Here is a 14681-nt window from a genome sequence, read left to right on the forward strand (position 1 = left end):
TATTGTTGTGTGTGAGAGTGAGTCACACACAAAATCAGCCTCACCTTCCCGGGCGGGTGGGAAAGGGGGGGCTGTGGAAAAAGGTGTATGTGACCTGCAAACAGGCAATTGTTCTCCTGGGCTTGTGGAGAGGGCTGTGGCTAAATAGTGACACGCAAACAGCCTCACAGGTGAACTGGCACCGGAGGTCACCAGAGTCAGGGCCCTTCCAGGAGGCCTGGAGATACTGAAACCCTGAGGCCAACCCCAAGGCGGGGGGGGGGAGGGGGGGGGGCACAGGGACTTGCGAGTCTCTGGCGACAGGGATCCACAGGGTGTGAAAGAATGTGTGGAAAAGAATGAGAAATAAAAGTGTGTGAAAGTAGGCGAATGAAAATATGTGTAATGTAGATTGTTTATTTTAAGCTTCACTATATCTCCTTGGAGGGAGGTGTATTGTATTGAAAAGTAGTGTGAGAAAAAGGTTTTTTATTTTTTTGTGTGTGTGTAGTTGAAAGAAAGTGGTATTTAGGTTATTAGAGAAAAATGAAAAACAGAGGCAGGGGACGAATAGATAAGATATTGAAAAATGGGACAGAAATCCAGTAAGGTGGATAGAGGAAAGAAAAAAAGGAGTAAAAAATCACCAATGGAAATACCCCAAGATAGCTAGCCCTCTGGGAGTTATGTTAGCCAAATGGGAATAAAACCCTTGTACAAGAAAAAAGGACAAGGTAAAGATGATACAATTCTGTGAGCTCGAATGGCCAACAAAGGAAATAAGATCTGATCACGTTTATTGGCCTAGATACGGCTCTTCTGAAAATTGGATTTGTCAGGCTCTAAATGTCTCCAAATTCAAAGGAACTGTTTAATCTAGAAGAAAGAGAATATGCCATATGTTGGACAGGAGATTTTAGGAGAATAAAAATCTTTATCAGAAACCTACGAGACAAAACAAGAAAAGAAAAAGGAGAAAGGAAAGGGAACAAAAGAAAAAAAAAAAAAAAGAAAAAGAGTAGGATCCTTTGCAGATCTTGCCTTCTCCATTCATGGCAGAGCCACCTGTCCCGGGTCCCAGCTTGCCGCCTGCCTCAACTCTGCCTGTCCCAGCCCCAGTGCCTGTCCTAGTCCCAGCACCTGTCTTGAGTCCCAGCTCGGCACCTGCTTCAGCCCCGCTTATCCCCATCCCAAGTGCGGGCTCGCTGCTTGCGGCAGCTCTGCCTGCCCCGGTCCCTGTCCCAAGTGTGGGCTCGCTGCCTGCAGCAGCTCCGCTGATCCCTGCCCAAACCCCAACCCCGGCCCTGCCGGTAAATCTGTCTGCCCCAGTCCCAGCCACCTGGTCCGTGGCTGCCCTAACAGCGATGCCTGGGGTCCCTCCTGCCGCATGGCCTATAACCACCGCCCCAACCACGCCAGGAGTCACAGCTGTTATGAATAAAAAAAGGGTTACCCATTTTTTTTTAAAGGTTGTGGAGTTACAAGTTGAGCCAGTTCTGGCAGAGCAGAGTTCTTTGTTAGCTTCATGTTGTGATCACCTTTTAAGAGTCGGTCGTTAACTCTCTATAGTTAGGAATTCCCCTTTTTGTCAGTACCACCCTGCCTGTGGCCAGGTGGATGGCCCTTCTTAGACAGTGAAAGGAGGGGACATTGGAGGACATGCAAATAACCTCAGACCCAGAATGCAACGAGAGAGGACCCACACCACACTTATTAAAAGGACCCCAAAAGCAACGAGCCAACACAGAATTAGGAGATTGAAGTGATGTCTAGACATGAGGAACAAAGTCCAGAGCCTGCAGAGATGCTGAGAACCTTTTTTGCCCCTCGCCCTAGCCAGGGAGGACATCAGCTGTGAACAAGGGGTATCCCTAGTGCTCTCATGAGGACGGAACCCTCAGCTCTGCCTCCTAGTGGACAAAGCTGCACTTTCCTCCTCCTCCGTGCCACTCCTGGCAGCAGCGGTGGCGTGACTGTGGACCCATTGGTTCTCCCCTCCTGAGCTGATCACTTTTAATAAAGGCATTTAAAAGGAGAAAGATCTCCTGCCCTATTTATTTCACCAGCCTTCCCATCCCCGACTGCTTCTCCCACTGCCCAATCCCCAGCTGCCCTGCCTATGCCAGAGGCGCTGGGTGCCGCTGCTGACTCAGCAGGCTGTCTGTGCTCCTGTCTGGTGTCCCCCAGAAGAACTCCCTCCTCTGGCAGTTCCAGCAGCAGACCACGCCCACACTTCGCCCTTGGAGGACCAAGCCTTGGCAGGATATCCTCCCCTCACCTCCCGTCCTGCCCTGAGTCCCATTCCCTTGGTAACCACAGCTCCGGCTGTTCAGGGAAACTATCTCTCTCTAGAGAAAGCACCTTATCAAAACACTGGCAGCTCAGTTAAAGGCAGCCCTCTCCAAATTCTTTCTCAAAACACGGGAGAAAGGCTATAGAGGATAAAAAAGGAAAAGAGCTAGATGAAGGGATTGGTCTATTTCTGCTAAGAGAGGTTCCCATGGGAGGGGGTGGAACGAGGTTTGTAAATGCCCCTTTGACTTCTTCTGAGGTAAGAAATTTTAAAAAGGAAATCAAAGGGATTTTGGAGGATCCCATAGGCACAGCTGAACAATTAGACCAGATTTTAGGTCTGAACATTTATACTTGGGAAGAGATGCAGTCTATAATGAAAATAATATTTTCTCAGGAAGAAAGGCAATTAATCAGAGCAGCTGGAATAAAAGCTTGGGAAAAAGATAATCCTCAGAGGCTCCCTGGAGAGGACAAAATGTCAACTGCACCTCCTGAGTGGGGTCAAAATAATGAGGAGGGGAGGAAACAAATTAATGAATATCGTAATTTAATAATCAAGGGAATAAGAGAGGCAGCACCCCAAGGGCAAAATGCTAAAAAGGCTTTTGAGGCACAGCAGGGGAAAGAAGAAACTCCAACTGAATTGTTAGACATACTTAGGACAAATATGAAACAATATTCCGGGAAAGACCCTGAAACTGATGTGGGAAAAGCTTTGTTAAGGATTAACTTTGCTACTTGCTTGGCCAGATATTAGAAAAAAAAATAGAAAAAATTGAGGATTGCCATAATAGATCATTAGATGATTTATTAAAGGAAGCTCAGAAAGTTTATGTCTGGAGAGATGAAGAAAAAGCTAAACAGAAAGCAAAACTTATGGCAGCCACCAGGTAAGAAAACAATTTCCAGAAAAATCAAAAACACACAGGCACTACTCCTAGATATGAAGGTTGTAGAGACAGGGGAAAGGAAAAGAATAGAACCTAAATACAAACCAAGTCTCAGGAGAATTCTAGAAATGTCTGTTTTTACTGTAGGGGTGAAGGACATTATAGGAGAAATTGTCCTAAGCAGGTAAAAGATCTGAAAATCATCAGAGATGGGCACAGAGGAGGAATAGGGATGTCATAGGCTGTGACAGTGTTCGCAGGGGTCCCAAGAAGAGGGAAGAGATGAGACTGTTGACTCCATGTTTTAGAAGGCTTGATTTATTATTTTATGATATATATTATATTAAAAACTATACTAAAAGAATAGAAGAAAGGATTTCATTAGAAGGCTAGCTAAGAATAGAAAAAAAATGATAACAAAGGCTTGTGACTGACCAAGACAGTCTGAGCCAGCTGGGCTGTGATTGGCCATTAATTAGAAACAACCACATGAGACCAATCACAGATCCACCTGTTGCATTCCACAGAAGCAGATAATCATTGTTTACATTTTGTTTCTGAGGCCTCTCAGCTTCTCAGGAGAAAAAATCCTAAGGAAAGGATTTTTCAGAAAATATCATGGCTACACTGTTTGGCTTTTTAATTATGAAAATTGGAGTGTTCCAGGGGCTGGTACTTGGAGTTTGGTGACCTTTGTTTAACTGTTCCTGTACCAACTGCTCTAACACAGCAAGTTTCTCTTCTGGTAAGGGCCATTGGTTGACACAGACAGGTGTATTGGATGTCCATGTGAGTTTTAGTGTGTTATGTCCATCAACAGCCTTTGCTAAAAATCAGTTTCTATTCTCAGACCCCATTGGGAGAGAATGTCTCTTCCCCAAAGAACTATATCAGCTCCGACTATAAATGGTTTTGTGGTGGCAACACGACCTTTGGGTCCCTCAAATGTGAAAGAGTGTAAGCTACAGAAGCTTTCACAGTGACCACCAATACCTGCCAGTTGGTCCAGCGTGGGTACAATTGTCCAGTCCTGTGGCCATTTTGATTTCAATATCAGAGTGATATCAGCTCCAGTATCTATCAGGCCAACGACGGTGATGGCTTTCCTGAGGTGCTTCAGGACACAGGTGAGTTGAGGCCGCTCGAGGCTGATGTGCCTGGTCCAAGTGATGAGGGATGTGCTGCTCTGTGACTCTGAGGACATTGTGCTCAGTAGTCCTGCAAAGATCTGCTGCAGTTCTGTGCTTGGTGGCCTGTGGTGGTCTCTGGCTATTGGTACAGTGGTTCTTGTGTCATGGCATGCCACTGAGCCATGCTCGGCTGCAAGTTTCCCAGAAGATGGCAAGGACAACCCTGTGCTGGGTGAAAATTGTTAGTATTTTGACAAAGACCTCTGTATCTACTGTTTTTTGGAGGTGGCCTCCTTCGTAGTTTTGGACATTGTCTCTTAAATTGCCCTCTTTGACCACAGGAATAGCATGTCAGATCAGGTCATCTCAGCAGTGGAGAAAGCAGGACTCACAATAGCAAAGGAGAAAATACAGACACTTCTTCCCTGGAAATATTTAGGGTGCAGAATCACAGAACAAACTGTAACTCCACAACCACTCCCACTAAAGAAAAATCCAAAAACACTGAATGAAGTACAGCAGCTGGTAGGGACTCTGAACTGGCTTCGTCCACTACTAGGCATTTCAAATCAGGACTTAGCCCCTCTGTCCAATCTATTGAAGGGAGACACAGCTTTAAACTCACCACGAGAATTCAACAAAGTCCAAAATGCTTTATCTAAAGTGATGCGAGCCATCCAATCACGCCAGGCTCATCGATATAATCCTAACTTGTCTTTTTTGTTTGCAGTTTTAGGGGAGAGTCCACAGCTTCACGGTCTAATATTCCAGTGGGATCTAGAGAAGAAGCACCACCTGATAATCTTAGAATGGGTTTTCCTATCTCGTCAGCTGGGTAAAACTATAACAACTTGCCCTGAAATTATATTGCAATTGATTATAAAGGCTAGATCCCAAATGGTTTCCCTTTGAGGAAAGGATTTTGCAGAAATCTTTCTGCCTGTCACATCCATCTATTTGGAACAGTTAATTCAAAATTCAGAGATTATGCAATTTGCCTTAGAAAATTTTACAGGAAAAATTTCAGTCAATTGTCCCAAACATGAACTACTAAATTCATCTTTAAAATTAATTCATAAGCCCTTAAGAAGTCATGCACCCCTAGATGCAATCACGCTTCTTACAGACAGTTCTGGGAAGTCAAAAGAATCTGTGATTGCTTGGCAAAATACAGAGACAAAAGAATGGGAATCAGATATTGAGAAAGTAGACGGTTCTTCACAAATAATAGAATTAAAGGCAGTCGTACGGGCCTTTTCAAAATTCATGTTTCCTTTTAATTTAGTAACGAATTTATTCTATGTTGCAGGTGTAGTGGAGAGAGCCGATGGGTCTCTGCTAAAAGAGGTGCTCAGAAAATTAATCTTCCTTCTTTCTATTCAGCAAGAACCTTACTTCATAATGCACATTCGTTCACATTCTGCCTGCGGTAATCCGTGGTTTTCCTGGGCCTTATATGAGTCCAATCTGGCTAGCTTAAGACTCTAGCCCACACGGACCCGCATAGATGAAAGTAAAAGACGAGAGGCGCTCTTCTCCACGTGGGTGCAAGTATCCTGTTTATTGGCTTGGTGCAGGACACAGGTGATGGGTCACCCAGGTAGTAAAGAGGGCTTGGAACTCTCACACAGGAGGTTTTATACCCTAGGGGATGGGGGCGGGGGAGAGAGAACCAGACCCAATGGGATGCCATTGGGGAGGGGCAAATTACCTATGGGACAGACCAGGTGTGTATAACGGGGGGGGGGGGTGTGTGAGGGGGAGACCACGTGATGAGGGAGGGGCAAAACCCATCTACTTTACCCAACATGCTCAGTAGAAATTGCCCATCACCAGTGCAACAACAACTCAATAAACTATTTAGTGCAATACAACATCTGCGCTCCCAGGTTTCCTAGCAGAAGGCAATGCCATGGCCAATTTGTTATCCATGCCAATCCAGAATACACTTCCTAATGTTATTGAACAAGCTAGAATGAGCCATGCCTTCTATTATCAAAATGCACCTGCCTTGGTAAGAATGTTTAACATCTCTCAGAATCAGGCAAAAGCAATTGTTCAATCATGTCCAGATTGCCAAAAATTACCCATACCAGCAATAGCAACAGGGGTTAACCCTCAAGGCTTAAATAGCCTGCAGATATGGCAAACTGACATAACTCAAAATCAGTCATTTGCACGGTTCAAACATATACACACATCAATAGATGCATTCTCAGGAGTAATTTTTGCTTCCGCACATCAAGGAGAGAAAAGTAGATATGTAATTCAACATTTATTTTCTTACAAGCATTTGCATCCCTAGGCATTCCTCAAGATGCCAAAACAGACAACAGACCAGCCTACGTTTCTAACAAACTGCAATGGTTTTTCAAAACCTGGGGTATCAAGCACACCACACGTATTCCACATTCTTCCACAGGCCAATCTATTGTAGAAAGAGCACACAGATCTCTGAAAATGATCCTTGAAAGGCAAAAGGGAGGGACAGAAGTGCTGTCTACAGTAGAGAGGCTGACTACAGCTATTTATGTATTTAATTTCTTAAATAATTTTTCTATGGAGCAGGTACCATGGATTTTCAGACATTTCAGCAATACCAGTCAAGCGAAGCTCAAGGAAAGGCCACCAGTCTTCATAAAGGATCCAGAGACAGGACAAATTTCAGGACCCCATCCTCTTGTGACTTGCAGGGGGAGGTTTGTGTGCATTTCTACAAATACAGGTCTTTGATGGGTCCTTGCAAAGAATGTCAAGCCACAGGTACAGCTAATCCAAGAGCAGCAGAAGACTCCAGAAGAAGAATGCACAAACTGAGTGACAGCTGGAAGCAGAGACTGTTTTTTCTAAGTTTGCGCTAGTTAAAATTGTTTAAAAAAGTTTTGCACTGAAAAAGTTCTCTAAGTTATTGTTATTGTGTCAAAAATGTTATTAACCTACCTCTAAAAATGCTTTAAAGTTGTATATGTTCAAATCAAATATAGCCAGAAATTTGAGGCTTGCCTGGGAAAACACTGCACCAAAGTTAAGATAGAAGAATAATTCACAAGCAATAAAAATTAGAACCAAATTTAAAAATTATTAGCATAACTACAAATTGTCAACAAGGGTGAGACCTTTTCAGATCCTGTTCCTTTCTCGTTTTTCCCTTTTAGATATATAGAAAGGGTGAGTTGTAGGACTGTGCCCCCGTTGACGGAGTGACCAAATTATCCTTTGTCTCCTTAAAAAGGAAAAAAGCCCAGAAGTTTCTCTCCTCAATTAGGTAAAAAGACACCTCATAGGACCTTGGGGACTTCACCTCAAACTTAAGGATAGCTAATTGGACAGAAGTCAAAAAGTCCTGCCTAAGCAATTGACTAGAAAAAGAAGAGAACAAAGGAACTAATCGCTTTTGTGAGGTGTTTTACCAGGAGCAAGAGCCTCTTGCGTCTGGCTCAGGTTTTCTCTGTAAAGAGCTTTGTTATTTTGCCTTTTATTAAAACTTTTCTGTTTCCAACACTACCTCAGAAGCCATCCTGCTGATTTTATGCCATCTGAGGTAGCTGAGCTATCTCAGGTGTGATATAGATCTCCAAGAGCTCATAAGACCTGGCTCCAGGAGACCACTATATCAATGGAGTGCCGAAGTGTACTGACCAATCACGAAAGGGAACAGAAGGCACACAAGTGCAATGCATGAATAATAAGGGGTATAAAAGGTTGGGCTAAATAACAAGAAGGGCAGATGCTTGTAGCCTTCTGAAGTGATATGTTACTCTGTATGGACAGACACCTGAAACCTTCTGATGTGGTATGGTGTTACTCTCTATGGGTTGAAGCTTTCTGAAGTTGTATGATGATATTCTGTGTATCGTGGCTGTCTCAACTGTGATGTATGCTGTGGCATATGCTGCAACAGACACCCCTCAAAGTTACTCCTTGAGGCTGAGCAAAAGAGATTTGCCCATGGTCGTTGGTATGGGTAAGTAACATCAGTCTCTACTTCATAATTATTTTGCTAGCTTTAATATAATTGTTTCAATATTGCTTCAGTAAATAGTGCATTACACTAGTAGTTATAGCTACCTATGCTTCATAGTAAATACGTCTGATTATGATGTTTTAGTTTGATCATTATCATCATCAATTTAAATAAATTATTTATCATACTGTCATGGTTTAACATAGCTTGGTAATTAGTTAAGGAGAAATCCATCAGCTACGGAAGTAATTCTCTGTGAGGAGCTGCTAACAGCTTCCTCTGGACCCAACAGAACAAATCAGCTGGCTAGTTTTGAATACTGACATCCTGTTAAACTAGTTTAAAAAAGCTGAGCGTGCCTCTGTGAAATCACATTTAAAAACTAACAAACTCCAGGAAAAACTCTCTTGCTTCCAGCTTTTCAACAGGTAACTGGGAGCCTGTGTGCTCCACCAGCGCTAGCCGGGCCAGGCCCCGCTCCTCTATGCAGCCTTGCCAGGTTGGCCCACAGCATGGATCAGCTGAGATTCTGCCACTGCCGAGATCCAACCATGGCCGGTGGGCCAGACTGGCTTCACTCGGCTTTGGGTGGAGCTGAGCTGGGCCCTACTCTGGCTGCCAGCCGCTGGGCCATCCTGCTGGTGCCGCAGGAGATCATGGGGCTAGAAACAGAGGTGGCTCTGCAGCCCCCACAGCTGGAATTGAACGCAGCAGGAGCCAGGAAACAGCCATGCAGTCCGAGCAGCCACCACCATTGTGGCCCAGCCCCTGAGATCTTGGCACAGTGCCCCCCAGTGCAGCCTGAAATCCTATACTGCAAATTCTCCTCCGCTGCTGGGAAGAAATTACAAGACCATCCACAGGCCTGGGTGAGATATTAACTCTTTCAGCGCACAGATGAAACTTACAGACATCAATCCTCTCTCAAGTCAGAGAAAAGGAAAGGGTGAAGATACGTAAAGAAAACAACATGGAGACACAGAGGTCTGTGAAGAAACAGTCAAATCCCAGATGGGAGGGGAATGAGGAGATGCCTTAGTCTTGAGCTGAAATTCTTTTGTAAGGCCATAGTGATGGACTATGATACACTAGAATATCCCTGTAATTCATAAAAAGCATTGGTGGGATGGAGCTTTCAAACTGTAGACATGAGCAAAGACACTTGTGCTGAGGCAAGCAGATGTTGAAGCAGCTGTGATCCAATTACAAGCTTGAACAGAGAGAGATAAGAGTGGTTAAAAACCTTTGCCCCCATGGAAGAAGAAGACCTCTGTTCCCAGAGATCAAGATGATCTCAGAGATAGATTAAGAGAACCTTTGCTTCTGAACAGCTCATCCTTAAAAGTGTACCCCATTAGCCAAAGATTGAGCCCTCGAAAACAGTTGTGGGGAAAGCTGTAAGTTGAGGGAAGGAGGGGAGGGACTTTCACATAGCAATCAGATTTCCTTCTCCCAGGCAGCTCATTCACTGTGACATTAAAGCCACAAGAGAACTGTTTCTTGTGGAAAAGTCTCCATGTCATGGCAGGAAAAACTCCTCTCCCTAACTGAACTGAAGAAAGATTATTTTAGAGGTGGTAAACTGACTGAAAATACTAGGTTTTGTCTCTTTATGTTGTCAGTAGGAGAGGAAAAGTATTCTGAAGGCTTATTCTGATTTTTATTATTCTCCTTTTAGTTTTCTTAATAAGGCTTTCTTTATACTCTTTCATTTTGAACCTGCTTTGCTTTTCTCCTAATCCTTATCTCGCAAAAGAAAATGAGTAAATAGTTTTAGTGAGTGCACTGGCATTTGGCCAGTGCTCAACCCACTACACATACTTATATAAATATATTTGGTTTATCATCCTTAATCCTGTGGGACAAAGTTGTGTAAAGGCTCAATTACACCTATACAATCCTTTAGACATAAACTGTTGACTAAGTCTGCAGTCTAGGATTGGATCCAGCTGCATGCAGGCTCCTCTCTGAGGAGTAGTTCAGAAAGCGAGGGGATCCTTTTTGAACCTCATGACTCAAAAGGAAGGCTTCTCTAATAAGCTTTGTCTGAAGCTTTCCTTTTGCCCATGACAAAACACCTCGCCCAATATATCCTAGGAGCACGTTTACCCTTTTCACAGCTGCTCACAGTAATCCTGCATTCAGCTAATATACTCAAATCTTTCTCATCTTACTTCCAGCTGAAGAGCTTTAGTTGCATATAAGAATTCCTCTCCTCAGTCTTTGAATAGATCCCTCAAGAATTTTTTTGCCATCAAACTAGCAATGTCACAGATAACTTTTAAGGACTGGGAATTACCCAGTTCTGTACAATTTGGGCATGTTAAGCACTCTGTTAGGCCAAAAAAACACAGTTCAGTACAGAGCTGTGGTAATCAAAGTAAGCAGGCCAATTATATGCAAGAAGATTTAGACTCAGGCAAAGTCAGAGGTTTGCCAGTAAAGTACTTATATGAATCAAAAAACCAAACCAAAACACTTAAAACAAGTTTTTACCTATCGTTTTTGCTCTTGCTTCTATGTTTCCCAGCAAAAAGTCTTAGATCTTCTTCAGTAGGATGCTGATACCATTGTAAACTGAGGAAAAAAGCAACTCAAGTAAAACAATGTCAGTATGAGCAATTCAGTGTGGTTTTTACAAGTAAAACTATATATAAAAACACGTACTTACACACATTAAGCCATGTATTTTGCAGCACCTAACAAAAATACCTTTGTGTTAGAAGTACCAACACTGTCTCAGCTGATCAATTACAGCTAAACTTCAACTGTCTCCAGTATAAAAGGCACATGCTCATAATTAGAAAGGTTTGCAACTATCAACACGCCGTTCAAGTGAAAGCAATTGTGTTTCTTAAAACACCCATTTTTAAAGTTGTCATCAACTACAGCAAAGACTGTACCTATTTTGGAGAAAGGTCACTGTCATTACAATTACTTATGAGAATCATGTTCTAAATGATTTTACTAAGGATAACTACTCTTCTAAAAAGAAAAGTAACTTTAAAAAGTCTGTAACAGCTGTTATGAAATAACCATAACTATAACCAGTCTTTTTTCTTATAAGAACCAGATCTTAACATCTACATTCCTGTCCTAAAAAACACCACAGTGATATCTTCAAGACTTACTAGAAAGAAGAAGAAATGAACAGTACAGATTACAAACGCACAGATATTTATAAATTAAAGGTATTGAAATGTAGCATAGAAAAATATTTTTACATTGGGTTTATATGGGGACGTTTTGACAGTAGGGGGGTGTGTGTGGTGGGGGGGGGGGGGTGTCTGCAGGGGTGGCCTCTGTGAGAAGACACCAGAAACTGCCCCTACATCAGCCAGAGCCAGTTCCAACCAGATCCAAAATGGACCCACTACTGCCCAAGGCTGAGCCAAGCACTGATGCTGGTAGCATCTCTGTGATAGCATATTTAAGAAAGGGTAAAAAAACTGCACAGCAACTGTGTGAGAGAAGTGAGGAAAAAAATAAAAATGAAAGAAACAATCCTGCAGACACCAAGGTCAGTGGAAGAGGAGGGGGAAGAGATGCTTCAGGCACCATAGCAGAGATACTGCTTTACCCAGTGGTAAAGACCATGGTGAAGCAGGTTGTTGCCCTGCAGCCTATGGAGGTTCACAACATAGCACGTATTCACATTGCAGCCCATGGAGAACCCCTAAATGCAGCAGGTGGATATGCACTGAAGGAAGCTGCAGCCGGAGAAGAGGCTATGTTAAAGAAGATTTTTCTGAAGGTCTGTAGCCCATGGGAGGGACCCCACATCATAGAAGGGAAAAAGTATGAGGAATAAGGAGTGGCAGAGACAAACCCCTATTCCCCTGCACTGCTCAGGGTGACTCAAGGAGGTAAAAGACTTATAGTCTTGTATTGGAAGGGACCTTTAAAGATCATCTAGTCAAACCACCTTGTAGGAACATGGTCCATTAGATCAAGTTGCTCAAAGACCCATCCAACCTGACCTTGAATACTTCCAGGGATAGGGCATCTACAACCTCTCTGGGGAACCTCTTCTAGTGTCTCACCACCCTCATCATATTTAAAAACCAAAAAAAGTCTTCCTTACATCCAATCTAAATCTACTCTCAATTTAAAACTCTTGCCCCCTGTCCGGTCACTCTCTGCCCATGTAAAAAGTCTCCTTTCATCTTTCTTATAAGCTCCTTTTATGCATTGAAAGGCTGCAATAAGGCCTCCCCAGAACCTTATCCAGTATGAACAAGCCTGTCTTCCTAGGAGAGGTGCTCCAGATGTCTGATCATCTTTGTGGCCTCCTCTGTACCTGCTACAACAGGCCCATGTCTTTCTTGTGCTGAGAACCCCAGAGCTGCACACAGTACTCCAGGTGGGGTCATACAAAGGCAGAATAGAGGGGCAGAATCCCCTCACCTGCCCTGCTGGCCATACTGCTTTGGACACAGCCCAGGACAGAATTGGCTTTCTAAGCTGCAAGCAAACACTGCCGACTCATGTCCAATTTTTCATTCACCAGTGCCCCCAAGTCCTTCTCTTCAGGGCTGCTCTCAATCCATTAATCTTCTAGTCTGTACTGATATTAGGAATTAACCCGACCCAGGTGCAGCACCTTGCACTTGGCCTTGTTGAACTTCATGAGGTTCTCATGAGCCTACTTCTCAAGCCTGACAAGGCTCCTCTGGCTGCCATCCCTTCTCTCAAGTGGATCAACTGCACCACACTGGTTGGAGTGTTTGACATTAAACTGAACTTTAGTGGAGGATGGGAAGATTGAAAGGAAGAACAATGGTGGGACAAACATGCAACTAATGCTTTAGGAGAAACTCCCAATCTGTGAAGTTTGATTGCTGGTATAATTAAGTGTTTAACAGGAACTTGCACAGAGCTCACTGACAACATCTTAAAATAATTTAAGAATTAGTATAAGAGTTCAAGCTAGCAATGGTATAAAGAACACAATGTGTTCAATAGGGGTTTCTACATGGGTGTATGTAGGTGTTATTGTGCTAAATATTTGACTTATGCTGGAATTTTTTCAACAGAAAATGAGTTTAGTACAAGCTAATAATATACAATAGAAATTAAAAACATTGAATATTCTAAGTTTCCCCTGAAGGAATTCACTATCAGTTCAAACACAAAAACAAACCAAAACAAAAAAAACACAAACAGAAAAACACCTCACCAATCCACATCCCCCCAAAAAACCACCCACCCCAAACAAACCCAGACTATACATTGACAGGAAGGGGAGGAGTGAATTTTGTTGTTTTTCTTGAGGCATCTGTAAAACTGAAAATTATTTCCTTCATTCGCTGTCATCATATGAGGTCCCAGATGAAACATTTATGGTTTTGGAAAGGAACTTTGATACAAAACAGACACTGTAACACTGAGAAGTAACAATGCAGCTACCTTTTCATCGAAGACAAACTACAAAGATACGTTTTTCTTTCTTAGTTTTTATATGATCTAGATAAAGTGGTGAAGTTCAGAAATAGTCATCTGCTCATCTGCTTTAGCACTCATCTCCCAGATTTGAACTTGATATTTTGAATGCACTACAAATAAGTGATAACCCTTTTCATTCATGCAAATCACTTGTGTTGGAAGCTTTTATTTTAACAATCTTTCCTACAGATGGACATACAGCACCTAAAAAAGAAGCAGAGAAAATTCCTTGTTCTGTGTAGTCTACTAGTACAAATTAATGATGCTTTAACTGTAACTACGACATAATTACATTCTAGAACTACAGTTCAAATGATTCATAGTAATGGTTAATAGTATGAGCCAAATAAATAAGCCCTACATACCTTGTGATTGAAATCTCTAAACCAAGAGATTTAAACATTTTAATAAAGGTAGACTTAAAGATTTGGAGTTCATATGTGTTCCAGATTAGATATGGTTAAAGTTACAGAACTATACCTTTGACATATGTGAATTAGTTTGAATAGAAAGACCACACATTATTGGAATAAAATCCCAATATTGCTGGGTGGAACGTGCTTGGGCTCGTCCAGCCCTGCTCTGGACCAAAGGCGGCAGCTGTGGTGTTTCACCTCAGAGACACCTTTGGCTGGCTGGAAGTTGCAGTTAGGCACTTGGAATAAGTCTAGGCATGGTAGAAACTCAGTTTACCTCTAGTAGAAAAGGTTGAGGTGATGGTGAAGAGGAAAGGGAGCAGTTCCACCGGAGGGTTAAATCCAGAATTTTATTCCAGGGTCACAGAGCTCTGAATCTTGCTAACAGCTCCAACACAATCCCGACCACATGGTCTCTGTGTCATTTAAGCGCACAGGGAGGGGGGAGGGAGAGGATAGGTGAGCCACCAACCAGGTGGGAGAGGGAGGGTCTCAGGGGACAATGACACCTGGACAGGCCAATGACCCCAGGTCTGAGAAGCATCTTTTGAACTTCTGCCAA

General features: G+C 42.9%; 1 protein-coding gene and 1 pseudogene across 2 annotated transcripts in view; both read right to left on the reverse strand.

The window, feature by feature from the left end:
* The window catches only part of LOC103824956 (transmembrane protein 161B-like), a 72419-nt pseudogene extending 60564 nt beyond the window's left edge, over positions 1 to 11855 (reverse strand).
* LOC127060968 (uncharacterized) overlaps positions 1 to 14681 on the reverse strand; it is a 1003595-nt gene that overhangs the window by 518166 nt on the left and 470748 nt on the right. The gene's annotated exons all lie outside the window — the stretch shown is intronic.

The sequence above is a fragment of the Serinus canaria genome, chromosome W (assembly GCF_022539315.1).
Source record: "Serinus canaria isolate serCan28SL12 chromosome W, serCan2020, whole genome shotgun sequence".
Taxonomy (NCBI): Eukaryota; Metazoa; Chordata; class Aves; order Passeriformes; family Fringillidae; genus Serinus; species Serinus canaria.